We start from the raw sequence: 17,150 nt of genomic DNA on the forward strand, positions 1-17,150 counted from the left end.
TTTTACTTTGTGTAATTACCCATCCACTCCCAGTCTTTATTCAAGCCTAAAGTAGCTGTCCTGGGAAATGTGTAAGGATCCTCAGTACTCACTGACAGCTGTCCCTTTTTTGAGTTAGCTGTCCTGGGAACATACTGTCCAAGTCTCCTAGTGTGTAAGGGAGACTCCTGTTTACTACCCGAAAACTCCTGATTAAGGAGGGGCAGCCTGGCCAAACCTGAGAGGAGCTACAACCAGGTTGCATTGCTACTCACTCAAATTTGGCCCGGCTGCTCCTCCTTCACGATGTAGATGCTCTACAGAGTGTTCAATATATGGGAGGTAAACCATCATGATAGGCCCAGAGTTGGGAGTTGTACACTTCTGCATGTAGAAGGTCTGAGTCATAGATTTGGCAGCAGTTGCCTGCCTTGGGGAATAGAGATCTCCACACACACCACTCTACAGTATTCCTCTTGGCAGCTCTGGAGTAGAGGGATCAATGTCCTACTCTTGGCTTCAGGGAGGGCTGGGGCCTCTTGAAAGTAATCATAGAGCACATAGTGTATTTCCCTCTGCACTGTGTATGTGTGTGGAGGGGGAAGAGGTATGGCAGCCTAGACAAGGGAAAGAACTATATGGCTGGTCCTAACTTACTCTTAACAACTTTCCCATCCAGTCTTCTGTAGATGGTCAACAGCATTTTGGGGTTGCCACTAGAACTGCCAATTTATAAATGATCACTCTTCCTGCAGGGTTTACAGGACTCTCAGTGCCAGCCCATCTCCAATCTTCTCTGCAGTGAAGCAGCCCCCTTCAGCCCTAGTGATTGCATTGCCTATGGCAGCAAGAGTGGGGTTGCCGTAGGGCCCAGTACCTGGTCCAGTTTCTGAAAATTCACATCTCACTTCCTGAGAGCCAGGCTTTAATTGGCGATCACCAGATCAAACCAGAGAGTGTCTATGGGAATAATATCAGAGGGGTAGCCGTGTTAGTCTGGATCTGTAAAAAGCAACAGAGAGTCCTGTGGCACCTTTTTTGCCACAGGTTGCATCCGACGAAGTGGGCATTCACCCACGAAAGCTTATGCTCTAATACATTGGTTAGTCTTAAAGGTGCCACAGGACTCTCTGTTGCTTTTTATGGGAATAATGTGCTACATGCAAACAGGACGGTTACCAGCTCAATCCAAGCAAGGAGATGCTACAGAAGGCGAAGAGTGCTCCAGTCACTGTACTTTAGCAAGATCATTAATAAGATAAATACATGTTTTTATGTTATTATGTAGCAAAGTAATATAATGGAACTTATGCCGTGTGTCTATTCAGATAGGCTTTATTAGCAAATTAAATGTCATCACAAATATCCTAAAATTAATGTGAAAATGTTGGTCAATCTACCTGGGAAATATGTAAAGGTACCCAGTACACACTGACAACTGTCCAGGTGTTCCAGGGTTTTTTGTTTGGTATCTCAGAGATGGAAACCTTAGGTGGGGTTTGCACCTGTCTGAACAGAGTAACCTTTTGGTGTAACAAGGTTATAATGCTTCTGATACTGTGTCCTGGTGATAACAACAGCAATTGAACATTGTTCAAGCAGTAGTAACCCCATTTGGCAAAAAAATAACATGAATGGTATTGTTGGCTACCAGTTGCTGGCCTGAGAGTAAGCCCTGGTCTACACTATGGGGTTAGGTTGAATTTAGCCGCGTTAGGTCTATTTAAAAATGAATGCGTCCACACAACCAACTCCGTTCCGTTGACCTAAAGGGCTCTTAAAAAATCAACTTCTGTACTCCTCCCCAGTGAGGGGAGTAGTGCTAAAATCGACTTTGCTGGGTTGAATTTGGGTAGTGCCGACACAAATCAGCAGTATTGGCCTCCAGGAGCTATCCCAGAGTGCTCCATTGTGACTGCTCTGGTCAGCACTTTGAACTCCGATGCACTAGCCAGGTACACAGGAAAAGCCCCAGGAACTTTTGAATTTCATTTCCTGTTTGGTCAACATGGCGAACTCAGTAGCACAGGTGACCATGCAGTCCCCCCAGAATCGTAGAGCGTAGACTGTTTCTACGCTCTCCCTATCATCTCCATCCCTGAGGTTATCACAGATTAGAAGGTGAAAAAAATGCACTCACGATGACATGTTTTCCAAGCTCATGCAGTCCTCCTGCACTGATAGGGCACAGCTTAATGCATGGAGGCATTCAGTGGCAGAGGCCAGGAAAGAATTAAGTGAGTGCGAAGAGCGGAGGCAGGATGCGATGCTGAGGCTAATGGGGGAGTGAACGGACATGATGAAGCACCTGTTGGAGCTGCAGGAAAGCCAACAAGAGCACAGACCCCCACTGCATCCACTGTATAACCGCCTCCCCTCTTCCCCATGTTCCATAGCCTCCTCACCCAGATGCCCAAGAACGTGGGGGTGGAGAGGCTATGCGCACACAGCCACTCCACTGCAGAGATTGGCCCAAGCAATGGAAGGCTGTCATTCAAACAGTTTGATTTTTAGTGTGGCTACAATAAGCAATGTGGCCTTGTCCTTCCCTCCTTCCCCACCCCACCCGGGCTACCTTGTCCGTTATCTCATTTTTTAAAAAATTAATAAAGAAAGAATGCATGGTTTCAAAACAATAGTTACTTTATTTCGATGGGGAAGGGTGATTGGCTTACAGGGAATTAAAATCAACAAAGGGCGTGGGTTTGCATCAAGGAAAAACACACACACCTGTCACACAGAAGCCTGGCCAGTCATGAAACTGGTTTTCAAAGCCTCTCTGATGCACAGCACGTCTTAATGTGTTCTTCTAATCACCCTGGTGTCTGGCGTGAAATGATTGTCTGCCATTGCTTTCACAGAGGGAGGGGCAACTGATGACATGTACCCAAAACCACCTGCGACAATGTTTTTTGCCTCATCAGGCATTGGGAGCTTAACCCAGAATTCCAATGGGCAGCAGAGACTACGGGAACTGTGGAATAGCTACCCACAGTGCACTGCTCTGTAAGTCGATGCTAGCCACGGTAGTGAGGACTCACTCCGCTGACTTAATGTGCTTAGTGTGACATATGCAATTGACTGTATAAAATCGATTTCTAAAAATCGACTTCTATAAAATCGACCTAATTTTGTAGTGTAGACATACCCTTCCAAGCTTGATTTTGCAGACTCTTGCATACCCAGATAGTCCAGTAGTCCTTACCCATATTACTTCAATGGGACATGTCCTGTGTAGGATCAGGTCCTAACTACATAGTGCTGACCCTGATCCATTGTTTGAAATAGCTGTATATATGTGTTCACCAGGTAATCTGTAGATCAAACTTGAATCAGGACTTAGTATGTTAATAGACATCAGTTTTACTAAGGCTCTGAGTCAACAAGGTACATGCATATCTTCAAGCATATAAGTAGCACCAGTGACTTCAATGGGAACACTGCCTGCCTAAAATTATGCACATGCCTAAGTACCTTGCTGAATCAAGGCCTAGGTAACTCAAAATGATGCTTTTTAATTGTGACTCCTATAGAAGCTGTTCTCTTGTCTCAATTAGAAGTTACTTTCTGCATACTTAATATTTTTCCCCTTTAGATTTTGTGCACAGAAAATAATCCCTTGTCCTTCAACTTTATCATGTATAGTACCGGATTTATTGCAAAGTGCATTAAAGCATTTTTATATGGCACACTGTGTCCCTGATGATGAAAATAAAGCTCTGCTACAGGAAAAAGAAAATCTAGCTATATATATATTAGATAATTCCTCAATCCCATGCTGTTGCTTTGGCATTCATTTTTACGATAGCCATTCAAACAGCGGAGCAGACATAATACAACAGATTATAGGAAAAGGTTTTTCATGTGTATGTGCTTGGTACAAGTCTAAAAACTTTCCTGAAAACACAGGTAAGAGGATATTTCAATTAAAACTCTTATTTCACTTTGTTCTTCTCCAAGAGAAAATATAGTGAAGAAAGACACTTAGGAAATCTGCCTCCGTTAACACAAAGAGGGGGGAAATTTTGCTCAATAATTTACTTTGTTTCCTTCACAGGAAAAAAAATCATGACAGAGACTTCTCAACGTTTCGCCATGGCCCAGATCATTGGGTTATACAACAACAGGTTCACACCTGCAATTCAGTCGCAAATGGATTTGTAATTTTGTTAGGCTTCACTCCCAATACTTTGGGGTCACTGTTCTCCCCTGATGCTACAACTTTCTTCATCTCAGTCTCTTAGCCCAGTTTAAGAGACTCAGGCTATTCTGAATAAGTAGAAACAAAGAAAATAGTTTCCCTGGCAACATGTATCAGAACAGCACAGCCTTGGTTGTCTTCAGTCTAGTGATCTGAGCATCATTAAAAGATCATTTTAAAACCAAATGTGTCTGGTTTTAAAACTTTTTTGGTGAACTGAAGCAAGAGAGATTTTGTTAATGCAATGGACAAACAAGCCATTTCCCCTATATTCATGGAGTTACTTCAGATATGCCTGGTCTTTCTCTAAATTGGTGGTTACCATGGGAATAGAGCTGTGGTTAGAAGTGTAATACAAATTTCAGGGGGGAAAAAAGAAGTATTTTTGAACAAACACAAAAAGCAGTGGTATAATAATCATATTGGAGTTTGGGCTTTGACTCATGGTCCTTTACATTCTCATCTCCAACTAATAAGTCTGGTATATGTAGCTTTGTAACAGTGGACAGTATACTCTGCTTAATTGTACTGTTTGCAGAATGCCAGACACTCGGATAAGGGCAGTGCAGGCTATGACTATCTTGCTGATGTTACTTCTGTTTTGGCTTTTGTTTTCCTATTAATATAAAGTATAATTCAAATCAGAAGTGTTTGTTCTTTGTGTATAGAAAAAGATAAGTTGATAGCAATGGCTATACATCAGCAATCATGAAATGCAGACAATTAGTAAGGGAAGCTAAAGGCATCAGTATAAATCTGGGGATCAGTAGGGTTGAGGACAATAAGAAGGGGTGACAGATATTGAAATCACATGCAAAATCTTTGGGGATCATATTGTATTTTATGTTTAAAGCATGAAAACCTCCAAAAACCATTATATTAAGATGGGCCAAACAGTCTAAGATGTAGTCCTTTTTATCAATACAGCTGATATATATTTCTGTGTTCCTGGCTCATCTGGGATGGGTAAGTTTCCTGTAGAATCTGTAACCACAAGTGGGTGATTAATGCAAATTCCACAATAATGGTTATGTAAAAACCCAGCCTTTTGAAAAAAGAAAAACAGGAGTACTTGTGGCACCTTAGAGACTAACAAATTTATTTTTGAAGTTTCACCCTGAGGAGAGGGCCATTGACTGATGATTACCTGTTATAGGAGGCCAGAGATCGAAGGCCCAAATTATGTAAAGAAATAGCTGGACTGTCCCAAGATGGTTCTTGTTCTTGATCTATAACCTAACATAACCTGGTAACCAAGAGATAAAACCCAGTTGAGAGGTTTGTAAGACTGACACCTACCGGTGCCCGATATTGGAGTGGGAGGGTGATCACTGGAAAACTTTTAGCATGGGCATAGCACCCTTTATTGTTTAATGTTTTCTCTATAATGCTATTGTTTTAAGAACAAATGCACTTTTCTGTATGAAGGCTAGCTGATAACTGTTGTACGCTGTTGCAGACCCTAGAGAAAGGTTAACCACAGGTAACCTCAAACTTACTGTGGAAATTACAGTGAGGCGCAGAGGGACTGCAGACCTAAACACTTGGTCTGGGAGAGAGACATAGGTGTCTGCCTGAGAGAAGTGATGGCTAGGAAGCCTGAAACCTTAAAAGGTGCTCTCCAGGGAGACCAGGAAGGGTGTGTCAAAGGTACAGTTACTCTGGAACTGTGATGGAGAGGTTTTAAAAAATATATTGAGAATAAAATAAATACAAACAATGATGTAGGTCTGTAACTAGATAATAATGGTAACATTATCAGTGATGCAGAAGAGGCAGTTCATTAAACACTTCTGTGTTGAGAAAGAAGCTGGATGGCATTCATAGTTTACAGTGATAATGAAATATTCTCAGCAACTAGGGAGATGTTTAACAATTGATAAAAGTTATACATTTTAGAATCTGCTGGACTGGGTTAAAAAGTGTTGACTGAGGAGCTTTCTGTGACACTGATGTTGGTATTTAATGAATCTTGGAATACTGGAGAAGTTCCTGAGGACTGTAACAAAGCTAGTGTGCTAATATTTAAAAAGGGTGCTAATATTTTTAAAGGGTAAACAGAATGATCTAGTTAGCTAAATATCACTCCTAGGCAAAATAAGTTAAAGGCTAGTACAGGATAAAATCAGCAAAGAATTAAAGAATGGCAGCATACTTAATATGGTTTTATAGAAAATAGGTCTTTTTAAACAAATTCTATCTTCTTATTAACTTACAAGTTCAGTTGACAAAGGTAATAGTGTTGACATTATATCTGGAGACCACTGTAAGATTTGTATGACCTTTTGGCAAATAAATTAACTCTATACAAAATCAATGTAGCACATAAAAACTGGTTAACTAATTGTAAAGTAATTGTAAATGGAGAATAATCATCCAATGGGGATGCTTCTAGAGGGGTCACACAGGGATCTATTCTTGGCCTATTGCTATTCAACATATTGATCTATGATTTGGAGGAAAATATAAAATCACTACTGATGAAATCTGCACAACAAAAATATTGGTGGAGTATAAATAAGGATGGAGACAGGTCAGTTATACAGACCTATCTAAATCATTTGGTAAGGTGGACTTATTTGAATATGTATGTATTCAACCACCAACCAAATGGAAGGTTGCCTTGTGAAGTATCATTTGAAAACTCATAATTTACTGATCGTTATTGTCCTGGTAAACATTGTATGTAAAGGTATAGGATTCTACTAAAGACATGTTCCAAATCTGTGGGGAGCAGCCACAAAACAGTTTCCCAGAAACAAAAAGCTAGCCAATGCCTCAGCCAGATGTCAACAAAATCAAATAGCCCACCACCTGGTTAAGTGGCCATTCTTTGACAGGAAAGAGAATGTGGGTGAAAATCTGCATCTTGACAAAGAAATAGCAGAGCATTCCTGTCCACACAGACTTTCCATCTCCTGATCTACATCTAGAGAAAGAGCTATAAGAAAGGGGAGCAGATGCCGTAGCATCCACAATACCTGAAGAGCAAAGAAAACAGCTTTCAACTGGGGGAGGGATCCTGACTGAAGGATTCAGCCAGGAAGACTACTAAAACATGTGGTGAGAGAGACTTTCACTTTGAATTCACTCCAACCTGTTAAGTTAGGCATTAGTTGCCATTTACTTTTAATTTGTAACCAATTCTGACTTTTATGCTTCATTACTTGTAATCACTTAAAATCTATCTTTCTGCAGTTAATCAACTTTTTTTATTGTTTTATCTAGACCAGTGTGTTTGGATTGAAGTATTTGGGAAACTCCATTTGGAATAACAGGATTTGCGCAACAGACTTTATTTGTACATTTCTGGGGGAAAGTCTGGGACTGAGAATTTGCTGGTGTTGCTCTGCAGTGTAATTCAAGGGTGGCTGGCTGTAGCACTCTTGCAGTATAATGGGGAGTAATTTACATGCTGGAGGCTGTGTGTGAGCAGACCAGGAGTGGTAACTCTCACAGCAAAGCAGTGTAAAAGGCACCCCCAGGTTGTTCATCAGTCCATATTGTACACTGAGTAATGTCACAACTACATTACTGACTGAAGTCATCATGCTGAAATTTGACATGTGATACAGACATCCATTGTAAAAAGAACATGTTTTCAGTGTGCTTTGATACTTTGGCCCCTTCACTGTCCTTTTCCTGGGATGATTCTGGGAAGTGGGAGAATGGGAGAGTGTTATCTAAAGTGACAACATTGCTTTGGAATGTCAGCAGTTCATAGCTGCCATCACTGTGGTATCCGAGTGCATCACACATACACTTTCTGTGGTTGGTACATCAATTTCTGGATGGGTATTTGTGGCACAGTGTGTTAAGCTTGCCCAAGGTCCTACAAGAAGGCCTTGGTAGATCTGAGAATTGAACCCTGATTTCCCAAGCCCCACACTATTACCTAACAAGACCACCCTTCCCTTTTAGGAGATATTTTTGGATGTGAGGCAGCTCCAGAGTGGACAGAAAGCACTTTCACTTAAACATTTAATGTTTATTAAATATTAAAGTTTTGTCTCTAGGTTGTTAAACCATTATAAAAGTGGGAGAAAAACTGTTACAGTGTGTAAAAATATGTGTTCTGAAGTCAACAGGACTACTTGCTTGAGTAAGAATTTGTGTTGCATGACCAAAGGTTTACAGGATTATGCCTGAAGTCTGTAACTATGTATAGGCTGAGAGGAAAACTAATCAAATTCCGAAGGCCTTTGCCTTAATAATGGTTTTAAATGAGTGAAGTGATGCATAGGACCACTGTGTGTCCTCTGCACTCATATGAATTTCACCCTGCATTTGTACTGCAGATATAAATGCCTTTTTAAGTACATTATGATTGTCCAGAATATATTTCACAGTTGGAAAGATCAATAAGGTATGACAGTGAAAGGAAGTGAGAGGTTATCCTCCCAGATTCTTGAGCAATATAATCACTAGAAATGGAAATGTTCTAATTTATTGAGGGGAACTTCTTAAAAAATGACCTCAAACTGTGTGTATGTTTTTTTCTATTCAAATTTATCTTCTACCTGCTCATTGCTATACAAGATTATGCCGTGTAAGTATGCATTGGCTGAATTTTTAAAGCCTCATATCAGTCATATTTAATTGTTGTCATTCTACTTATGTCATAAATCTACAGTCACTCACCATTTTCTTGTATTTTTGCCCTCATTAAATCTTAGCTTTGTACCTCACCAATGAATCATTGGAGCTTCCTTACTTCATTTCAAGTCAATTAGGAAGACCTTTCAGACTTTTATTCCCTAAATTCCAATATGATCTAAAATGTGGAGACGGTGCTTTGTAAATTATAACTTGATGTAAAGAGATGGGATCTCATTCCTGCAAAGACCAGATGCTAAAAAATCTTTGTGGTGGGTTCCCGGATTTTTGGAACAAATTAGATGGATAGTTGAAATTGTTATATGAGTAAGGAATATTCAAGAAATCACTATTGTGCTTCTTCCTGAAATGACTTTCATCTGTTTCTTTTAGAATACAATAAAATAACATAAGTTTTACTATGAAGAATTTCATTCTAGCTCACCCACATACACAAGACAAACTCTATATTTAAAATGGAGACCCATTGAACTAGAAATAGATGAATCAGGTAATATATAATTAGGATCAACCTGGAGATTTCACCCAAACTCAGACCCAGTCCAACTTGAACAAATCTTTTCAAAACAATGTTAAACTTCTGTACACCTTTGGACTTCCTGGTTCTGGCTGAAAGTAGATGTGCTGAAAAAAAAAGACATGCTGTTTTGCAACATTTATAGCCCAGTGGCAAACAGTAAGCTACAGCAAATTCAAGAGAGAACTACTCTTTCAGCCCAAGAACTTACCCTTTCTCATTGAAATCCATGGCAAAGTTTCAAGGACTCTAATAGGAGCAGCAATGAGTCCCATTTTGTATAATCAAGAGGATCAAATAGTTTTGATGAACATTTAAACACATGGGTGTTTACCCAAACCAAAATGTTGAATCATCTAAATATGCAGTATTGTTGTAGTAGTGTTGGTTCCAGAATATTATAGAGACAAGATGGGTGAGGTGATATCTTTTATTGGACAAACTTCTGCTGGTGAGAGAGACAAGTTTTTGAGCTTACAGGAACTCTCTGTTGGCCCAGTAAAAGATATTACCTCACCTACCTTGTCTCTCAAATCATCTAAATGTCATCCATCATCATCTAAATGCCATCCATCAAAATTAGAATAGAGAGAACATAATGCTTTTTGAACCTCTTAATGCTTAATTCAGGCTTGATTTTGAGCACACACCATAAATGGGCTGGTTTCTATGCTCTATCAGTTCTCCCCATCCCCAACCCACACCTTTCAAGTATCCAACTCCTTAATTTTTTCATTTGAAATTCTGACAATTGTTTGTCCACACAATATCACTAATAGCGGCTTCATTTCTCCTTTTGTAGAAGATAAAGATCAAAGACTTTGCTGTAGTCACTTTTAAGAGCTGGCAAAATTCAATACAATAAGGCTGGATCTGAAAGGTCTGTGAACTTCTGATGAAGGAAGTTGATGCATCTGTTTTGAAGGAGTTTGCCAGTAGGACATAAACATAAATGATAACTTGTTGGTACTGTACATCTCTGTATACAGTATAAACGTGAAGGGCTAAATTCAGCCCTTAGTGATCCCAAAGTAAATCTAGAATAACTTAATTGAAATCACTGGAGCTATTCTAGATTTACACTGGAATTGCTGAAAATAGAATTTTTGTCCTATAGTTTTCCTTGAGTAGTGTCACTTGCTTGGTACTATCTGAATGTAAAGAATATAAATCTAGAGCTTTCCATTGCATTAACATATAAAAGGCAAAGAGGATGAAATACTCCTCAGGGCTGAGTCATGCTGACAATTACTAGTATTCAATTATTTAATTAGGTAAGTCTTAGCTTAGCTACTGCCTTGCCTAGCTTTACTTTTAGATATATAGAGCATTCAGCTACTTAAGCCTCAGCTTAGAGTTCATGAAATGGATTTACAAAGGGTTGACAGTCACCTTTGACAGGATTACAGTGCAGGAGTTATTTGTGCTGTTTATAATTTAAAAGATCAGACTCTATGGAAGGCATAAAATAGAAGGATAAATGCACTTTCCACAGACCTTGCTGCAAAGAAAAAGCCATAGCTGTCAAAGCAAAGCTGCCATGCACATCCCTGGTCATTTTTGTCGCAGACTGACAATTTTTGAAAACCTACAGTGACATATAGAGTAGTACCTGTGGGGTACCTTGGATTGAGTCTATGTACCAATTCCTTGTTGATTTTAGGTTGTAAATTATGCCTTACATAGCAGCTTTAGCACAGTGATTTACTATTGACTACAGTGACAGGATCCATATCTTAATTTGTTAGAAAGCCACAATAAAAGCTTTCTCTTATATAGGATAGGGAAAAAGAAAATCAAGTACTTGTGGACTTTATTTAAGAAACATGGAATACGCTGCCTGGTGTGAGCCTTCCAACAAAGATGTAAATAATTGCATTGAAATGAAACAGGCAGAAAGCAAAGCACATTCTTTGTCCTGCAGACTTAAATTGAAACCTAACACTATAGATATAACCTTGGCTTTCCTGACAGTCTTGCAGATGGATTCTCAGATTACTGGCAGCTGAAGTACAAAATTATTTTAAGTGAAACCCCAGTGTTTGAATGCAGTTAAACCCTAGTATAAAATCATCTTGTACAAAGACTTTATAAACACAAGACTAGATGTGGGGGGAGAGATAGCTCAGTGGTTTGAGCATTGGCCTGCTAAACCCAGGGTTATGAATTCAATCCTTGAGAGGGCCACTTAGGGATCTGGGGCAAAATCAGTACTTGGTCCTGCTAGTGAAGGTAGGGGGCTGGGCTCAATGACCTCAAGGTCCCTTCCAGTTCTAGGAGATAGGATATCTCCATATATTTTTATTATTAACGTGTAATACTGCTATGCTGAGGGTTGGGTGAAACCTCATTGAAGCTAATGGGAGTAACAATCAATCACCCTTCACTCTAGTTAAGTGTAAAAAGCAGCTAAGCTCTTTATGGATATAGATAGCTGAAGCAATAGGAGTCACTCCCTGCAGTCTGAGAGAACTTACCTGGGGTCTGAATGCAAATACAGGGGGTTGGGTATTGTTTGATGGAGCTCTGTGTGTGTGGTAGAGAAGTAGCAGAAACAAACAGAAGCACACACAGCAAGGAAGACCCAGACACATCCAGAGAATCACTTGTAGCGTAACCTAGAGAAAAAGTTAAGGCCTTGGCAACACTACAGAGTTTTTTCTTTGACAAAAATCATCTTTTGTCAACAAAACAGTGGAGGTGTGCACACTCACAATGCTCCTACCACCAAAAAAACTCTTCTGCTTTGCTGACAAAATAAAACTACCTTGACAAGAGATCTAGAACTTTTTGTGCCAAAGCTGTATTGACAACATAACAGAGTAACAGATTTCAGAGTAGCAGCCGTGTTAGTCTGTATCCACAAAAAGAATGGGAGTACTTGTGGCATCTTAGAAACTAACAAATTTATTTGAGCATAAGCTTTTGTGGGCTACAGCTCACTTCTTCAGATGCATAGGATGGAACATATAATAAGAAGATACATATATACATACAGAGAACATGAAAAGGTGGAAGTTGTCATACCAACTCTAAGAGGCTAATTAATTAAGATGAGCTATTATCAGCAGGAGAAAAAAAAATATTGTAGTGATAATCAAGATGGCCCTTTTCTGATAGTTGACAAGAAGGTGTGAAGATACTTAACATGGGGAAATAGATTCAATTTGTGTAATGACCCAGCCACTCCCAGTCTCTATTCAAGCCCAAGTTAATGGTCTCTAGTTTGCAAATTAATTCCAGTTCAGCAGTTTCTCATTGCAACAGAAAAGCTTCAAAAACAGACTTCAACGAGAAACTGCTGAACTGGATCCGTTCCAGCCGTAGAAACTTCAATAACTAAGATCAGATTTCTCATGGCATGTTAGATAAGAATGGGACACATGTCAGTGCTGTGCAAAGATAAAGGAGCTGAGGCAGGCATACCAGAAGGCAAGAGAGTCAAACTGTCATTCTGGTGCTGGGCTAAAGACCTGCTGCTTCTATGAGGAGCTGGATGTCATCCTCAGCAGTGACCCCACCTCCACCATCAAGAGCCCCATGGATACTTGTGGGGGCTGGAGACAGCAGACAAAGTCGTGGATGAGCAGGTTGAGTTGGAGGATGATGTGGAGCACACAGCAGGGCCATCTGGTGGCGCAGCAAGTCAGGACCTCTTTTCCATTCTGGAGGGGTCTAGCCAGTTCCAGCAGTTCATTTCTGGCACACATGATGCAGGGGAGGGGAGCTCTGGTAAGTGATCTTTTTGAGTTGTTGCTGCTTGGTTATGTGAGGCAGAGCTGTCCTTTGCTTTGTATTTTCTATAAGCAGGTAAAAGGATAGAAATGTACAAGACCAGCTGTGTTTGTGTGTGCTTCACATTCCCCTGTGCAGCTAAGCAGTGTGGTAGAACAGTGTGTTAACGCACTCCGAGATTTCCTGGGAATCCTTCAAAGAGATCTTTAGGAAACTTTCCTGGAGGTACTCACCAATCCTCGGCTGAAGGTTCCTTGGCAGAAATGCTTTGTTCCTCCCCCCATTGTAGGAAACTTTCCAGTGCCAATTGGCAATCACTTGTGCAGGGACTAAAGCAGCACACTGGTGAGCACCTAGGGACCCAGTCTGAAGCCAGACCCATGCAGAAGATGCATCCTTGCATCCTTGCTTACCCTCCAGAGTGAGATATCATCTTCAGTGACCCCATCTGTGAAAAATGGTTGTAGAATTTACCATATTGTGACTGGTCACCTGCAGTAATCCCCTTAAAAAAAACACCAAGACCCTTTGTCCCATCTTGAGTGCCTCCCCCCCTACAGGCTGAACTTCCCATGTTTAGGGCATTCACCAAGCTGTGTGCTTGCCAAAGGACAGCGAGAGACTGATTTGTAGTTTAAAAAGGTTCATTTTACTATGATGATTTGATGCTGTGTGTGCACTAACAATAATGCTTCTGTTTATTGTTTCTTGGGCTTCTTCAGATGTGGCCTTCAGGGGAACCCCCTACTCCTCAGCAGAGTGCATCCACCAGGTAAGGAAGCAACTAAGGAGGAGCATGGAAGACTTGTTTTGAGAAGTTTTGCCAATTCTCAGAGGCTGAAAAACAAGAATGCAGGGTGTGGAGAGAGACTTTAAAAGAAAATTATAAAATAGACTGGACAGAAAGGAGAGCCAGGAGCAAATTTTAATGGGCCTGGAGTGGATGATGAAAATGATGGAGGAGCAAACAGAGATGTTGAAGTCCCTAATCATACTGCAGGAAGAATTCATGCATGCTTGGCCCACTCTGCAGCCACTACAGAATTGCTTTCCATGCTCTCTCCAAACTCCTCCCACACATTCCTTGTAACTTCCCGGCCCATCTTGGTACCATGTTCACTCCACCCCTTTGTACAGCTTCCAAAATGATAGCTGGAGTTACACACAGCTATGAGAGCCTACCCTGCCCTTCATTGTTATCTCCCTTCCCACCAAAACTTTTGTGTGTGTTATTAATTGGTATTTAATAAAAGCATATTCTGTGAAAAATAATCAATCTTTATTTGTCTCACACACATGGTGGTTGCTGCTGGAATGAATACACAGTGGCAATTTGATCATTTGTTGAGTACAAATCATGGTCAGGAATCATCAAAATTTTCATGCAAGGTGTCAAGTTAACAAAGCATGGCACAGTGCTGTATAGAAGGACACATTACTGGAGCTCATTGTCAAAATGGTGCCTTAAAGCCTCCCTGATTCAAATAGCCCCCTGTTGTGCCCCTCTAATAGCCTCGGTATTTGGCTGCTCAAAATATGCTGCCAGGCAATCCGCCTCTGCGCTCCATCCTAGGTGAAGCTTTTCACTCTTAGCCTCACAAATATTATGCAGTATACAGCAGGCTGCTATGACCACAAGAATATTTTCCTTGTTTAGGTCTTACCTGCCATAAAGTCAGTACCACTATGCTTTTAATCTGCCAAAGGTACATTCTACAGTCATTCTGAACCTTATCAGTCTATTGTTGAAGCACTCTTTGCTGCTGTCCATGTTTCTCATGTAAGACTTCATGAGTAAGGGATATGCTGGGTCTCCCAAAATCACTGTGGGCATTTCTATATCCCCACTGGAATCTTCTGGTCTAGAAAGAAAGTCCCTGCTTGCAGATTTCTGTACACACCAGTGTTCCTGAAGATGTGTGTGTCATGCACCTTCCTGGACCACCCCACAGTGATGTCAGTGAAACAGCCATGGTGATCCACAAGTACTCCTTTCTATTGATGTTCTCTGTCACAAGATGGTCTGGGGCCAAAATTATATTGTCCCACTGCAGTTAGGAAATCCCATTGCCGCAAAGACATCCATTATTTCATGCACATAGCCAAGAGTCACAGTCCTTTTTAGCAGGATGCGATTAATGGTCCTGCACACTTGTGTTAACGCAGCCCCAACAGCCAACTTCCCAACTCCAAACTGATTCATGACCAACCGATAGCAATCTGGAGTTGCCAACTTCAACACAGCAATTGCCACGTGCTTGTCCACCATGATGGAAGCTCTCATTTTGATGTCTTTGTGCTACAGTGCTGAGGCGAGCTCTGCACACAGTTCCAGGAAGGTGGCTTTGCACATCCAAAAGTTCTGCAGCCACTGCTTGTTATCCCAGACTGGCATAATGATGCGATCCCGCCACTCACTGTTGTTTTCCAAGCTCAAAAGCACCAGTCCACCATGTGCAGCTGCTCCGTGAATGCCAAAAGTAATCTGGTGTTGTTTCTTTCCATGGCACATAACAGGTCACCTCTGATTCTTGTTCAGATTGGTGCTCATGATATACTGAATGACCACTCAAGATGTGTTCATAACAGTGACCACCACAGTAGAGAGCAGTGCAGGCTCTATCCTTTCAGACAGAGATAGTAAACAGGGGCTGTTGAAAAATGCCACAAAATGCAGTTGGAAGCCCATGGAATGGTGGGACAGAAAAAACTGCATCATGGGATGTTGAGCCTGCACCCGTGATGCACTGTGATCCATTCTGCCTTTCCACAACTCGTAGCTGCAGAAGATGGCAAGTAGCACAGTAGAATAGCTACCCACAATGCACTGCTATCTCTGTCAATGCTAGAGTACCAACTGTGGATGCGCTATGCCAACAGGACTGTTGTGTGAACATGCACAAGCGATGCAATTATACCATTTTTTGATAGTTGGCGTAACTTGCATCAACAAAACTCTATAGTGTAGACAAGGCCTAAGAGACACATAACTTTTGAGTAGACTACAGGCTAAAAAGAGCCTTGAACTGTGAGCAAAGTAACTGTCTTTTGTTTGATTCCTAGTGTGTTCAGGGATTCAGGACTATGTGTATGTTTTCTGTAAATAAACAGGATTGCATCAAAGAAATCCCTGACTCTATCAATTTCTCACCTTAATAGAAACAACCCACAAACCCCCCAAGACTGGCTAACCTCTTGGGCAAAAAGGTTACCTTGAAATTTTCTGCTAAATATTATTGAAGCATTGATATCAACTCTAAAGTTAATGTTGTAGTGAGATTTTCACTTTAGATCCCTCTATTTCACAATTCATGATTTAGTCTCTAAATTCAAAACAATTAACTATTCAGATAACTGAAATTTTGAGATAAAATGCTAACTTTGTCAGAGAAAACTTGTAAAATATCCATGTGGGAAATAATAAATTAAACTGGTAAAGATAGTGTCAGTATATTTGTACATAATGGGGTACTGATCCTGAGTTTTGGACCTTTGGTACTACTGTAATACAAATAGTAAATTTGGCCCTCACACTCCATGTAGCTAAATAAACAGTCACCTTCAGCTCAAAGCTTAACACATTCTCACTACTTTTCAAATGTTTCAGTTAAGCAGAAGAAAGTTATGTCCCTTATTCATCAAAGACTGCCATAAAAAAGATGGAGAAAAGTTGTTCTCTCTTGTCACAGAGGGCAGGACAAGAGGCAACAGAATCAAACTACAGCCTACCAGATTTAGATTCACTCTCAGGTAAAACTTCCTAACTGTAAGAACAGTAGGACAATGGAACAGACTGCCCAGGGAAGTTGTGGAAGCTCCTTCACTGGAGGTTTTCAAAAGGAGGCTGGATAGCCATCTGTCTTGGATGGTTTAGACACAACACATCCTGCATCATGGCAGGGAGTTAGATTAGATGACCCTTGCGGTCCCTTCTAACCCTATGAGTCTATGATTCTATAGCCTTTTTCACATACACTTTAAAAATGGCAGAAAAATATATCAATAGCTGCCATTCTCTGATGCAGCCATTCACTAGCCCAGGGGTTCTCAAACTGGGGCTTGAGACCACTCAGGGAGTTGTGAGGTTATAACATGGGAGGT

The sequence above is a fragment of the Trachemys scripta genome, chromosome 6 (genome assembly GCF_013100865.1).
Source record: "Trachemys scripta elegans isolate TJP31775 chromosome 6, CAS_Tse_1.0, whole genome shotgun sequence".
Taxonomy (NCBI): Eukaryota; Metazoa; Chordata; order Testudines; family Emydidae; genus Trachemys; species Trachemys scripta.